General features: G+C 42.2%; 1 protein-coding gene across 3 annotated transcripts in view; it reads left to right on the forward strand.

Moving 5' to 3' along the window:
• The first annotated feature begins 2272 nt into the window (after positions 1-2272).
• Positions 2273-14370, forward strand: part of tmem63ba (transmembrane protein 63Ba) — a 47725-nt gene continuing 35627 nt past the window's right edge. For all 3 annotated transcript variants that reach the window (XM_036546346.1, XM_036546348.1, XM_036546349.1), the window contains exon 1: positions 2273-2476. The gene's annotated coding sequence lies outside the window, so the exon portion shown is untranslated. The remainder of the gene's footprint in view (positions 2477-14370) is intronic.

Raw genomic sequence — 14370 nt, forward strand, 5'->3', positions numbered from 1 at the left:
GTCATCATAATTTGGTTAAATGGCTTTCTTATGTGTTAAACATGTCAAACCTCTGCAAACTGTTGTGAGCTAACTTTTACAAGTCATATTCTCTCCAAAAAATGTTTTCAGTTGTTTTCCTTTTTGTTGTGTTGATTTTCTTTTCATTGTCCTTTCAGGGATTAATTCTAAATTTCTTGTAGCAGCGGTACACAGTCGCTATTATAGGATATTTCGGGAGATTCACAAATTGAGCTCTGTGGACCCCGCAATCGTTGCTGGTAGTAATTATCAGTTTCCGATTCCTTTTAAATTAAACCACGATATCTTCAATTGGAGAGACCGACTCTTATCCAGATTGATACTAAAACCTCATCTTAAAAGTTGGTTTCATTGAAAAGAAATATTAAAACAACGTATCATACACATCATAAATCACAAATGTTTTTAAAAGCCTGCTTAATGAGAAAGTGTGCAAAATGTTACAGTTTTCGCACATATCCCAGAAATACTTGCCTGTACTGGAAAAGCTATACAAGGTCATTCAATGAAAGGAGGTGAAGCTTAAACATGAGACCCTCTAGTTGTACGAACAATTGAGACTGATATAAATTTTAGCTCCGAGGAAATAAAAAAGATAATAAATATACAAAATGACGTTTCTGGTGCATACCATTATGTGCTCCACACTCCGGTACAGTAGATGGCAGTATGCACCATCATTTAGTTAATAACTTACAAATAATAAGACGAAGAAAAAGACAAGCATATTTCACTTCAGTAAATGAACATTGTCAGACTTATTGGCATTTTCCACTTGAGGCTGCACACAGTCCTATTTCAGTTAGTAAAATAGAAAAAAAAAATGAAAAGACTAAAAAGCTAAATATTTTTGGCATAGCTACCGTGTGATCTGGAGTAACCAAGCCTAACAACGCTTACACAAGCACAAGCACAAGCACATTAAATTCTGAAGCAACAGTATATGTTTATGTGTTAAGTGTATTGCAGCAAGTTTAATTACTTTGTTCCTGAGGCACAATTACTCTCATCAATTTGTCAAACTACTTACGAGTTCAGATATCCACAAAATTGAATAAATATGTTCCTCTGGGAGACATGATGTACAAAAAACTTGATTGCTGATGATGCTCTTGAAAAAAAAAACGCTTGAGCCGGATGGCAAATCAAGTAAATTAATTGCTTGAAGATTTGACTGGAAGTCTACTTTAAACTGATCAGTATTTAAAATGTAAATATATACATACAGGATGTTGGTATGGAGTTATGAATGCACGTGCATTATATACACATGGTATGCAAGTTAGTAATGAGTGTCTTAACTGGAACAGTAATGATGGAATGTTTATACAGATTGTTTAAGTCCACTCTTTTTGTTTGGACTTTAGGTTAGATCATTAAGAAGATCTCAGTGCAGATAATCATTCCTTTCTCAGGTGGCCACCTAACATAGCAATGATTAATCATCTGTTTTACAGAGTATATATGAATTCCAGTTTGCCCTTGTTCGTTATCCTGGATTATTTTCAGTATTGTTAAATACAGCGATTCGGAATTGTTGAGATGAGTGTACCCTTGTCATTTATGTATTCAAGTGAATGTGACTACAAAAGTGATTACGATTGTTCTGGATTCTTCTGTACAGAATCCTCTGTCCAAATTTCAAAAATAAGTTGACTGAGAATGTAATTCATGAAAACCATGTGGTTGCTAAAAAGGGGTCTCCATGCTCTTATTTTTTATTTATTATTATTATTTTTTTTTTTTTTTTTTGTAGTATGTTTCTTAAGATACTGGGTTCATGACATTAGTGCAGAAACAATGAAACTCAGCAAATTGTCACAATGGTCTTATCTTTACCCAACACTGACGACATGGCAAGACGCTATCATTGGAGTCTACAACAAAGCTGTTCTAATGCAAACACATGCGTTTGAACCTCTTCATGCTAAAGGATGAATCTTTCCAGCGGTTGTTCATGGGTTGCAGCACTAACATTTTTCTCCTATTAGGCGTGTGGCTGTATGCCCTATTGATTTGAAAACCAGGCTGGGGTTGGACAACAAAGGTTAGTTGGCCTACTACTGGGCTACTTTATAAAGCTGGTAGAACTTGACATTCCTGGAGCGTCCGCCACGTTTAAGAAACGATGGCCATTTGCACACTGACATGCGTAGCTCCCTAATTGACATCAATAACGTTGGCTACGTCTCTCTTCAAACTTCAACAGCTAGCTAGCTGCCTCCTAAGCGCCACCCTGCCACCCATCGACTAATACATTGCTGGTTGTGCATTAGCTGCAGTGAAGGGGATTGTGGCTGTTTGTGCGTGTTTTCTCATGGTAGCTAATGTGGGAGAATTCTGCTTTTCCAATCGTCGTGGTGGATAATATTGTAAGGATTTCTCGTTTTGGAGCTAATCATCGGAGAAACGAAGAGGAGAAGGGGAAAACAATCGGAACGCCGTGGTAAACCAGGTAGACTGCGGTTTAAATGTTTTGACCCAGGTTATTTGTACGGGAGAAAATACGCCAGCTAGCTGGCTAGCTAGACTAACCAATGTGAAAGAGCCCAGGTAAAGCATGTATCGTGCTTGCGTTAGTTAGCAAGCGAGGTAGCTTACTAGACCTCGATGTCGACGCAGTGTTCTCTGTTGAACACCATATAAAAATATCACGTTGTAATGTTAGCTAGCTAAGCTAAACAGCAAGCGACCTGTCACGGCTTGACTGCTGTTTTTCGTTAGCTAACTAAGGTTAGCTTGGTAACAATAGACCACACCGGTAGATGGCTAGCTAGCCGGTATCACCACAACATGTACTACATAGTAAGGTCTAGCTGTTGAACTGTATTATTTATTTGTAACTCACTGATGTCATAACTTATGTCAGTTCTCGCTATACGTTATTTAGTAAGTTGCGAAGGGGTTTTATATAATAATAGGTTATTTATCGAAGATCAACCTGTCAAATCAGTCGAGTTAAAAATTATCAATATAGCTTGTTAGATAAGTTAGCTACCTTAAGGAACTGCAACCACAGGAGAATTTACTAAGATCTCTCTTTGGATCACATTAGCGAATTATCACAAGCTATTCTAGCTCGCAAGCTAATTGACTTGTCAGCTGGCATGCTACTTTGCGTCATTACTGTGGTTAATATTTTTCGGATACAGTGTGACTTAGCTATTTCTTAGTCACAGAACATTAGCTATCTAGATATCCAACACTTTATCTGCAAGTTGTCTTTCATAGCTAACGTTATTTAGCCGAAACCTAAAGACTAGTGAGTCCTTTGTGGGACCATGACATGTATTAGCATGCTAGTTAGCTAATTGTGCTCAGTGTGTTTTATCCGATTGTTTTGTATTATCAACAGCATCGTGAAAAGACTACTCACAATCGGCCATGCAACAAATTTAGCATTGGTAGCTACTTATTCAAAACTTTACCAGCGCCCTTCATTGTCAACTACTTGATAGCTACATAGACCATTTGATACTAGCTAATTATTCGTGCTTGTCTTAAACGCGGTTAGGTAAACGCTTTCATCTGCAATTTACAGCGAAATCGCCATATGATGGAATTGTGTTAGTGTCTTGGCTTGCCCGACTGTTTCGCGAATAGGGAAGATGGCATTAACTTTACAATTACTTTTCAGTGTAATATTTGTGCAAACCATTTGATGCAACATGGATATGCCATACTGTGAGGTTTAGTTTCGGCTGAGATGTCAGTTTTTCCTAAAACAGAGCAAAGTTGCTAAAGTTAGCCCACAGCTACAACAATCTTCTTTGTCTTACATTCTTCTCTTGATTTTGACCGGATAGACTCCCATAGAATGTTTCTTTAACGCGCTGCAGGTAGCTATTGTTTTAAAGTAAATACCAGCCAGCTAGATTTTGCCCTCTGTTGTAGCCAGCGACATAATGTGCTTCAAAAGACATGGTCTTCACGCAAATGTTAGAAAACCATGTATTCTTTTTGATTGACAAACCTCATCGAAATTATACTGTCAATAGTTAAGTGAAGAACATTAGTGGAAGAGAGGTTACCATACTGCCCTGGCAGGGCAACATTTTCCGTAATGGATAACACACGCATATCCTTCAAAACAGAAAGCGCTTATTCAATTACCTTCTACCTGGAACTAAGAACTGCGAAGGGGAAAGCGTTTCAGGACTAGTGTGAAATGATCGCATAGACTGATATGCTGTCGGTCATACTGTATTGCTTCAAGAGTAATCATCATTATTTGTCTTAATTTGACGACACGCATGCATTCAGTTAAACGCATGCATACATTTTAATCCTTCCAAGATAAAGGGGATCCACAACAGAATGTATTCTTGTATTTGCTTTTGATGTGCCTCTATCTGTGGAAGGACAGAGTACGAGATGGAATTTTCTCTGATAGAGGGCAATGGCTCATAGATAATCTGAAATGGCAAGATTAGCGTTAATCCTCGTATCTCATCTGGGGACGCAAGAAGTGGATTATGACAGCAGCATACTGACACATTCACAAGGAGTTCTGTTATGAATAGCTGGCATGTAGATATAATTCTCACAATATTGTCAATGCAGTGACTATAACAACATTCCAGCAGACGTTGAAAACCATTGAAGATGAAAGCATTAAAGAGAGGTTTAGTAGTTTGTATGTTATAACGTCACTCTGGCTGCAGGTCATATCATTTCATGCCCAGTTTCCAACTGAAGATCAATGAAGACCTTTTTGAACCTTTAGGGCGAGGGGAGACTGCTGAAAATTTTCACTGGTAAATGGCTGTTTCGGCAGAAACATCTACTCTTACATTGATTTAGAGATTGTTTGTCTTTAATTTATCATGGCTTCCCAGAATCTTAAAATAAAGTTTCAGATGGCAGATCTGTTAGCAACCTAATAAAGACATTTCTCCAAGAATAACAAGGCTGGTTCGTATGTCTTCATTCAGTATTGATTGTCCACCATAATTTAATACCTCTAAATTCCCCTGATTGGCTGAGCCTGGCAGGGGTGGAAGCCATGGGAGTGGTTCTGTGAGGGGAAATTTTGCAGAAATACAGTCAGGAACCTCAAAAGCATGCTGGTTCATGGATGTACTCCCCCTGGCTCAGGAACTGCAGGTAACAAAATGATCTACTGTCTGCGTTTCATGGTCTGCATGGTGTTTCAGTAAGTGCTCTGATTCACGATCATTGCTCATGTGAAGCATATGCCCATCCACATAAAAGAGGCTAACCACATTATCTTCTCTTTAACACCAGGCTCAGCTGGTTGTGGTTTGTCTCATTGGTGCGTAGACAGCTACTGCACAAAGCAGCATCATGGTGATCGGGGAGTTATTTCCTTACAATAATTACACGCTGGATTTTATTCTTACTGAATGACTAAATTCAGCTGGCATGGTAGATTATACCATGGGTTCCTACTGGCAGCTTTGTCAGTTAGGAGAAAGACAAGCAGCGGGTTTTACTGGTGTTGTCATGGAGTAATCTTAGAATGGGGTTTTCAGCGTACTAGTCTAGATTCCTTTCCGCTCACAACGTTGCTCTGTTCAGCAAGTTCAAGGAGTGATGAAAAGTGAATGCTTTTCTCTGGGACAGTCTTGCGTATTTTGCGTAGTATCATTGTAGGAAAATTGAAGATTTAGATGCGCATCCTTTCTTGTAAAATATCTGTTTTATTGAATTTCAAAACCTAAGTCAGAGTCTACTGTGTACATGTGGAAGATACTTTAAGGTTAATATTGGCCTTGGTATGTACCTCTAACTATGCTAAATCCTATTTCAAGAAAGCCTAGAATTGAGCTCTCAAGCTACAGAATTACCCACTCCAAATCAAGTAGGCGATTCATTCTTATCTGAAGTACTCGTGTCTTGTATTTTTGCGCAGTCAGTTTTTAAATGGCAATCTGACTCTTTATGTGTGTGTTGTATCAACATGCCATTTGGGAGTGCAGAGCAGAGTATTCCTAGACTGTGACCCATAAGCATCTGAAGATGTGCTTCATTGAATATCAGTCTAGCAGGTGGCTCTGAGCTGGCCTGTGTGTGTGCCCCGCAGTATGATTGGGCGCTGTACGTCTTCACACAGCCAATGAGCAGGTGCTGGCTGCTGCCTCACTGTCCTGGTCAGTTGCTAGGTGACCCGCATATGTCAGATCTGCCACCCTGTCTGTCAAACCTGTGTTGGTAAGTCAACTGTTTGTAAACAGGGGTAGCAATCTTCCAGCGTTGGCAGGCAAGGGTTTGCCAACCGCTAAGCACAACACAGCTGCTAAACCAACAGGTGGCTTTCGCTGGGTTTAAGGAGATGCATTCCTGTTCTGTTATTGATGTCTGCTCCAGCTGCCCCACTCTCTCCGCTTTTTCCCTTTCTCTGTGATCGCCCAGCTTGTTGCCTTTTTTCTTGTGTTGCTTGGCAGGTTCTACCTTCCCAGTAAAGCCTCATAGACCAACATCATGTACACGCCCCAAACCCAGGCTGCGTGATTCAGGTGTGGAAACACAATGTACCAGTCGCAGGCATCGTAAATGAATTGCATGAGAATGTTGGCTGTGGAGATGTGTGCAAGTCCCTCCAAAAAGGAACCTGATGTTGAGCAGATTTCAGTTCTAATCTTTAAAATGATGAATGGTTCTGTTTATTGTGAAGGTCTGGCCCTGCTGTCTGTGCTGGCTCTGGGGGCGTGAGGCAAAGAGGTGAGCCCTGTCTCACTGAAAATCTCAGCATTTGCTCCAGGTGTCCGTGTCACTGACCTTAATTTCTTCTGCGTGACTACTGATGTGGCGTTTGCTGAATTTAGGCTCTTACGAACAGCGATACAGTGAATTCTGAGCAGCGTACTACTCTCCGTCAGTGGAAAGTAGGTCTTTGTGTCAACAGCCTTGTTTATCCTTTGTTTGTGTTTGCCCTGAAATTTTCATTTCTACTGTAAAGATCTTATCAGTTTTTCTTATCTGCTGGTAGGATGCAGTGCCCTGTCCTTCCACCCTTTTCTGTTTGCTCACTGATTTGTGCCAAGAAAGTTTTCAAGTAGTAAATTGGCTATATTCTTTGAAACTATCGCAACTGTTTGGTCCCTTTCCTTGAATCTTACCATTAATCATGACAGGCTTGTCTGTTTTAATTTTTTTTTTGGGGGGGGGGGGGGGCACATGAGTTTTAGAATCTGTATTATGTCTTACTTTGCAGTATACAATCTCTGCCTGCTGTTGCCTCCTTTATCCTGTGTTGTACGTGCCACAGACCCTTCACCTCAAACTTGCATCACCACTGTTGTTGCATCATGTTTCCTTAGCATAGCAGCGCAGCACACGTGATTTGGAGCGGGTGCGTGGGTAGGCCTGCAAGGCCACAGAAGGATTCCTGCTCTGTTAAGTTTAGAGTTAGGCAAGTCACACGATAGAAGCTGCAGCAAGTGCCTAAGAGGAAAAAGTCATGGGGCGACAGCTTCATTGACTGGTGGAATTTGAATGGATTTTTTTTTCCAAACCCAGTGACAATTGGCCATCGATGCAGAAGGCATGTAATGATTGCTGCTCTTACCTCAGAGCAGGGTGTTCGCCGAGACTGGCTGTCATTCTGCTGGTGGCTGCTGTTTGCACCTCACTGTTAAAAGTATTGTGTTTGCCACCTGGGTGCATGAATGTGTTTTATTGCATAAATGACCTCAAATACCATCACAAGTTGTTCAAAAACATGCGGCAATGAACAACACACAGGAAATGGTTATGGGATTTCTTATGTATTGTTTGTTGCTGCTTGGTAAGTCTCTGTCACTCGCTGGGCTGTTAGAAAAGCCACCATTTTCCTATATACTCCTATACTATATAAGCACTGTGGAGTGTGTTAATCTCACCTGTACTTAGTGACATCATAAGCACTCATTCATAACCAGTAGAAGAGAGCATGTGGTAGGACATCTCATGAGAAATTGAGAAAAAACAAAATAAAAGGTATTTTTACAGTTTTGTATTCAAGTTTTTTTATTTTGAAAATTGAAAAGCCTGTACATAAATGTAGGAAAAAGAGCTTCAACACCTGTTGACTGTTTACACATCACATATTGGTCAAAATTTACAAAGACATTCATGAAGCCCGGATATGCAGAAAAATGGCAGTAAGATATGTTAAACCACATTAGTTGTCATGTCACGGTGATTTTAAAAAGAAACCACTTAAATGGCCTGCTTTGAGCTGTTTTGAGCAAAATTTTTGCTGCTTTGAGCAAAAATCTGTACCCTCTGTACTTCAAAACACAATGTTTCCTGTAAGCAGAGCTGCAGAGCCATTACAATGTTGTGCTGTTTGAATCCAGTTAGGATTTTCGTGTCGACTCAAAGGTCAAACGAGTCGACAAACTTCGTTTTTGTTTTTCGCAACCGAAAAGTTTACTAGATGAATAGATTTTTGTATTCAGGCTCGTGCCTCTTCCTGCCGGGACATGTCAGCGGTTTTGACGCACTGAAGCAGCAATCCTGAAAAGCAGCTGGTTCACCTTCAAGCCTGTGTTCTCCCTGCATCCCTCACTGGACTCCCCCCCCCCCCCCCCCCCCCGCCTGTGCGCCAATTATTTACAATTTTGCCATGACAGCAACGAGCATTGCCTGATCTTCTTCAGGCCAAGTCGGCCTGCTCTGTCATTCCAGCTATTTCTCCTCCCCTGTCTTTTTTTTTTTTGTCTTTGTCTTTGTCTTTGCCGATCACCTCACCAACCTGCCGCTGGCTCTGTCTCTAATCTTCCCTGTACGGAAGAGGTTGGACGCCTCTGTCATGTGACACATTTCTGTTGTTCTCTTTCCACCCTGCGCGCGTGCAGCTATGTGGAGCTGTTCCTACCGAGCTGTGACATAATCCTGTTGACACCAAAGGTTACACACTGCGAGCTCCAATAATGGCATGTAATGTAGCTAACCATTAACACTTTTGCGCCTGCAAGGCCAAGGACACTCATTCTACTCCGCAATACTTTGTGCTTCAATTTGTCCACAGTTTATTCTGGTTAATTACTGATTTATTGCAGCATTCAGAATCAGTCACAGCCCTTACATTCAGTTTAATAGTGATTTTAGTGTGGTCATGAGCATGTGGGTATTTTAGCTGGTGATTTGGCATCTAGCTGAAGGAGAAAGAGTGTTGATTTAATTCAGAGGGAAACAGGCCATGGCCAGCGTAGGTAAAGCATGCTTGTCAGCCGCAGCTCTCCGGACTTTGAGACAGCGGTCCTGCCTGGGTGAGAGTTGTGTTTACGTGGAGCGTAAAGGACGTGCTGTGTCATGGTCGTGGCTGCCGGGTACGGGGCAGGCCTGCGCTGTGTTTACGGTGTAAATCCCCCTCCCTGGTGACACGTGTGAGCCTCTGGTCAGGTGCGGGGCAGTCATGAGGCCGGCCGGGTGCTGTAAACAGAGCACTGCCCCGGTTCACCTCTCCCACAGTGCTGCGTTACCCAGCCGCGCGCCTGGGGACGGGACGGAGATCCTCAGTGACCTGCCCTGCATATTTACTAAACTCTGCATCGCCCTCCTGTAATGACATGAGTGCTCATCAGAAGGAATTTCCGAAAAAGTGCTTGAAAAGATGATAGGATGTTTTAAAGTGTTATTTCAGTTGCATTCTGCTCTGTCTTTAAGTTCATTTGTTTGTTTTGTAGTCATTGCTATACCACTTGACTTTCTCCATAAATATCTGATATCAGTGTTAGTCTTTCAGACTTTTCCGCCTGAAATGTGGAGAATCAAGCTTTGGATGAGTAGAGATTTTTATCTAACCTTTGTTCTCTTTGTCCTCTTGGAACATGCTTTCCACAACAGCAGGGTATTTTCTGTGTGTTTAAAAATAAAATCACATTCCATTGTACCGAATGATGTCCTCTACAGCACCATTCTGTTGCCACCCCACTGTTGCCAGGGTGGCAGGGTAGCATAGCAGTAAGGAGCACAGCTCATAGCCGAAAGGTTGCTGGTTCAAGTCCCAGCTGGGGCACAGTCACCGCTGTACCCTTGGGCAAGGTTCTTAATCCAGAAATGCCTCAGTAAATGTCCGAATAACATGTAGAGTTGTAACCTGTGTAAGTGGCTCTGGATAAGAGCGTTTGCTAAATGACAATAATGTAATATATGTAATGACTCAGAACCCTGGCGGTTTTGGAGTCACGTAAGGCCTCGGTAAAAACTTGCACGCTGATACTGATCTATAGCAGGACCCATCCTGTGTAGTTCTACAGACAGGATGTTACTTCTACCCCAGTGTGGGAAGGTAGGTGAGGCTGAGGGGAAATCTCTTGTGTCAGCATGTTCTCAGAAAGCCTGCAGCTTCGCACATGGTGCGGCTCCTCTTTGCTGTGTATCCACTGAACACTGAGAGGATCCCCACTGTACAGTCTGCAGAGTCATTGAATGATCAACCTTGGCCAAGGCCTCATTTCCCAGTGGCCTTTTTTTTTTTAACTGTTTGTGAACGGCCTGGAAAGAATTTTGCACGGTGGGAAATGGTGGGATTGGGAAACGGGGTTTGGGGAGAGGCCCCGCAGCCTTGCAAGATTTTGAATAGTACACTCCATTCATTCATGCCGCATAATCAGGGTTTGGTGTAGCTGAGGGCTGATTTTTCTTCTCTCCCTTTCTCTCTCTCGACTGGCTGGTCCACTCTGTGTCAGCCTGGCACTGCCTGCACTAGGTAACTAAGCAGCACTCTCAGTGAAAATTTGACATTTGGTACTTCAGGCTTCCCTCTGCGTGGCAGACTCTTTAAATCCTCACTTCTCAGATGTAGATGACATCAGTGGACTGATTGATCCACTTGGGTAATCAGCAAAGCCACATGCTTTCTGTAGTTCCATGCATCAGAGTTCAGGCGCTCTAACGTCCTTAATTGTTTTGGCAGATATCCTCAGACTGCAGGCTCACTGGAATTCGGATGAAACTGTGAAATTTGAGTGCTGAGAGTTTGGCACCTCAGTGGAGCAGTTCCCTCATGTCATGTTTAGGGAACTGAATTTTGTCACTGATTCCAAACAGCAGTGAAGCTAGGTCTGTAGACCAACTTAAATTCTTGTGCTACTGCCTAAAAGCACTGCATTAAAGGAGACATTGGCACAAAAAATTCATCGCTACACATATAACATTCAACCAAATGTTTTACAACTAAGTGATAAAAATCTAAGAAGACGTCTCTGCTAGACCAACTTAATTTGATGTTTATGTTAAAATCTTTGCGTTGCTCTTAAACTGGGGGATTTCAGAGGCCGTTGCTGGGTTTGGTAGCCAAAAGGCAAATTGTGGGCTATGAGTTTTGTAAATTCAAGATCCAGCAAAATTTGAAATGGTTACATCTCCTATACCACAATTTTGTCACATTCTGCTGTCTATACAGAAATATAGTAGTACTTTCCCCATACTGTATGATTATTTAGCATCCTGTGTTCTGCTTCTGATCCGGCTGAGGAAAGCTTTTCGCAGGAACCGGGCGCTGGAGTTACGTGGGTTCACAATAGCAGCAATTAGAAAGGCATTAATAGGCTGCAGCTCTTATGAGAGATGGACTAACTTGGGCTGGACCCCAGGGAGTGATCACATGTTGAGCTGTGTTGGTTCTGTTCCAGGCGAGGGCACTGCCAGGTGTCTGTCTGTTCCATTGTCGTCAAACGGCCTCAGGTGCGGTCACAAACAGGTGGTCAGGGGAATTGTGCTGTCCACTGATGCAAGTGACTCCACGCGCCACCTGTCCTCCTCTCTCAATGCGTGAACAACGCGGCCCAGCACCGCCGAGGGTAACTTGGAGGGGTTCTCAGCACATCCTGGAGTGATGCTGAAACTGACCAGGCAGGGGTCTGAATTAGAGAGAAATGCTGATACAGACTCGTGGAGCTGAAACAGTACAGTCGTAGGAGGGGGCGGAGGAGCAGGCTGGCTGAAGTCTGGCTGAAATCTAAAGTATAAGCAGAGATATCTCCATCGCTCTCCCAGCTAAGCCATCGCGCTACGATGGATAAACCTCGGGGGTGCTGTCTGAACCAGTCAAACCTGTGATAACCCCGCAGAAGAGTAACAGCAGCTCCTGAAAGAAGACAGCCCATACTCTCCCACGGCACCTCGCTGCTTGTTTTGTTTTGTGTTTGGAGAGTGCCTGATGGAACCTGGCGCCATGGCAACCCCGCGTCGGGAAGAGAGGAGTCGCACAGTTTTCCACTCTGAGTCACCCTCCCCTGTAAGGTATTCAGAGCACCCCTGCTGCTCCGGACCTCGGCCTCTCGCTGGACCCCAGTCTGAGTGCCTTGGAGCTCTGGACCAGCCCCTGTGAACAGAAGCTCAATTATCTCTGCATCTTCTGCTTGTATTGTAGGGCTACATCAACTTAACTAGGAGTTTTAAGTATTAAATACTTCAAAATACTTCAAATATCTATGTCATGACAGGGGTGGACCCCAAGATTTTAAAACACTGGCCATTTGGGTCAGTGCTTAAAAATATTGTCTGGTCTAAACACTGAATGAATTTAAATTTCAATGCGCACGACAGGCGTTTGAAATGGAGATGTCAATGAAAGGTTTAGCCTCTAAATGTCTGGCATGCACTGGACAGATGGAAAAATTCCAAAACAGTGTCTGATAATTAAGCTGTAGGCTTGATCAGAGTCTGAGTTAAGAAATGTATTCTAAACTCACTCTGATAAACTAACACGTGTTGGCTTTACAGTTAGAAATACAATTACAGTACTAACAGACATACCATTATAAACACATTGTTTGATTCATAGGGCCTCAGTACTCACTCGCTTTTAGCACTTTAACTGTGAAACCTCCATTTACCAGTATGAATAATTTTAGCATTTAGCACTCTGTTTCTTTTTGCAAAAAATAATAAGAATAATTTGTCCAGTAATCACTCTGAACTGCTCCTCTACCCCGCAGTGGGTGCCAGTGTGGTGTGGTGGTTAGGGTAAAAATGCACTGTGACTGCGTATAGATTTGAGTCACAGGCGGGGCGGTGCTGTTGTGCGCTTGAGCAGAGAATCGCTTCAGTTAAGCATGCTGTAGGAACACACAGTGCCTAAGTCCCCTGGGTCAGGGCGTGTGCTAAGAAGATGAAAATAACCTTTTTCTCATGCCTCCATGTGGTCTTGTTGATTTGACCTGCAATGATGATCTTTACAGGAGCAGTTGTCTTTCTCAAGGGACTTCTCTCCTGTGGACTTCTGCAGGCTTGGGACACACTTCTGGGTTTTTGAATAGCAGATTCAGTGTATTTAGACATGTCCCGGCATATCTGTAATGGAATGAATATCAGTTGTCTTGTTTCCAGTTCAGCTCTATACATTTTACGCACAAACAAATGTCACAGTAACAGGATTTTTGACCGTCACTTGCTGCTTGATATTGCTGCATATTGCAGTTGGAAAAGGGATGGTTAAAAGCTGCATGTTTTCCATGAAATAATTCCTGCCCCATTAGTTTTAATTAGGCCTGAATGTGACATAAATGTGCTTACGGGGATTACCTATTGTAATGAATTGTAAACCGATATAATGAAAATATAAACATGATACAAACAATATCATTGTTGGCATTTTTTTAATTTTGTGTCTTTCAATGTGAAATGTCATGAGAAACACGGTGGAAATAACTGCATTTAACTAAACGTGTCTTCGGCTGGCCAGAAAGTGCCAGGTCATCTTTACAGAGAAATTGGTCTTATCTCAGCCCTGCCTCATGTGACTGAGATGCCATACCTGGCAGATTTCCCAATGCTCGGCATTCTTCAGTGGTGCTCATGATAAGTTGGTGTTTTGATTACTTTTTGTATTGATTCTTCTTTATCATCTTTTATTCATATATTGATTTTATCGCCATGTGCCCTGTAAGGTTTTGAAAGTAACAAACTGTGCCTGCCAGTAATTGGGCACAGGATATACTCTTACAGCCTTCATATAGCCTAATGAAAAATGCGCATTTGAAGTCTTGTATGATTCTGCATTTTTTTTGGTCCATTAAAATGTATGGCGCTTACATTTAATTCCAGTGTCTCAGATATCGACCTGATTTCTCCCTGTTGCTTTCTTTGCATTGCTTTTTCTTTTGCTTTGGAACCAACTGAAAACCAACTGTCATTTCCTAGCGTCAGTAGGCTGATCTTAGTCTGATAAAAAAGAGGTTCTGAATGTGCAGCCCCTGAGCTTCCAGCTGGCTGGTATCTAACCAGGCCAGTGTTTCTGTTTACTTCATGAACCCACCTGCCAGTATTTTTGGAAGCAGGTACGTATTTTAAGATATCACAGCATTAAGTCCAATTTGGTCTGTATGATTTACCACATAAATAAATATGACGACATGCAGTTACATGTCTCGTCTCAAGTGCCAAAATAAAATA

The sequence above is a fragment of the Megalops cyprinoides genome, chromosome 15 (assembly GCF_013368585.1).
Source record: "Megalops cyprinoides isolate fMegCyp1 chromosome 15, fMegCyp1.pri, whole genome shotgun sequence".
NCBI classification, from domain to species: domain Eukaryota; kingdom Metazoa; phylum Chordata; class Actinopteri; order Elopiformes; family Megalopidae; genus Megalops; species Megalops cyprinoides.